This window comes from Crocuta crocuta, unplaced genomic scaffold (assembly GCF_008692635.1).
Source record: "Crocuta crocuta isolate KB4526 unplaced genomic scaffold, BGI_CrCroc_1.0 scaffold28, whole genome shotgun sequence".
Taxonomy (NCBI): Eukaryota; Metazoa; Chordata; class Mammalia; order Carnivora; family Hyaenidae; genus Crocuta; species Crocuta crocuta.
Genome location: NW_027533256.1, coordinates 2059996 through 2061121, shown reverse-complemented (window position 1 = coordinate 2061121; position 1126 = coordinate 2059996). Strand labels below are relative to the sequence as shown.

At 60.3% G+C, this 1126-nt stretch overlaps 1 long non-coding RNA gene across 1 annotated transcript in view; it reads left to right on the top strand.

Annotated features, from left to right (window-relative positions):
- LOC144217033 (uncharacterized) overlaps window positions 1-1126 on the top strand; it is a 10509-nt gene that overhangs the window by 153 nt on the left and 9230 nt on the right. The gene's annotated exons all lie outside the window — the stretch shown is intronic.

Sequence of the window (1126 nt, the reverse complement as noted above, 5' to 3'; positions counted from 1 at the left end):
ACAATGACACCGCCGGGGGCGGGCACCCGGAGGCAGCCCGGGCGGGGGTCTCCCCCGAGGACTGAGACTAGCGGAAGACGTCCTGGACCCTGGCTAGGGCTATTGCCTGATTGACGAGGCCCGCTTGGGAGCGCGGACGTGCCACGCAGACTCGAGGAGCGTCCTGGCCTCCTGGGCAGCGATCAGCGCCGACCCCGGGCCAGCGCAAGAAGCAGGCCGGCGTACCCTCCCCCCACTCTATTTAAAAACATCCTTCAGTGGGCATCTCTGACCTCGGCTTGAACTCCTTCAGGGCCAGCTAGATCACTCCTTCTACCACCGAGGGAAACGAGGCAAAATGCATTTGCCAGCTCCGAATGAATTTCGTTCTCAAGGCTTAGCTGCTCTGACAGCCAGGGAACTCAGCTTGGATTCCTGAGGGCTCGAAGGACTGCGGCTCTGGTCCACAGGGGCGTGGGAGGGGATGCCGGGAACTTGCTCTATTTTCCCAAGGGAAATTCTGCCTCCCTATGCCATTAGGTGCAAGGGAGGGCACTCCTTTCTGGGCCTCAGTCTTTCGACCTGTCACATGGACAGGTCGCCGCTGCTGTTCCCTGCACAGGTGCCCCCGCCCCCCCCCACACCCTTGGGGGAGGTGGATGGTATGAAAGCCTTCCAGACCTCCCAGGGCACCAGGGGAGCATGGTCCCAGAACATTCCTGTGGGAGTACATTCCTGAGCCCCTCCCCCTCAGCCTCCGGGTGGCCCAGGCTCAGGACATGGGGGTAGCCTTAGAAACCCCCAAAAGGCCTGACCCGGGGCTGGAAGGTGTAATTCAGCTTGCTGAGTGGGGGCTGGAGCCATAGCTGCTCCCCCTGGGAAATAGAAAGCATTGCAGTGGCCAGAAAGCTACCCGCCCCCACCCCAAGTCCTAAACCTCAGGGTAGAGTTTTTGGGTTTTTGGGTCTTGAGGGCAGGAATCCAGCTTCAGCCAAGAACTAGACCGGTTCAGGATGGGTCAGGATGCTGTCCTCTCAACATTTCTGTCCAAATTCCTCAGTGAGTGACATGGGCTCACCACCTCCAGGAAATGGAGCGTGGAGGAGGCAGCCTTGGGGGTGGCCACTCGTGTCCAAAATCTCCTGTG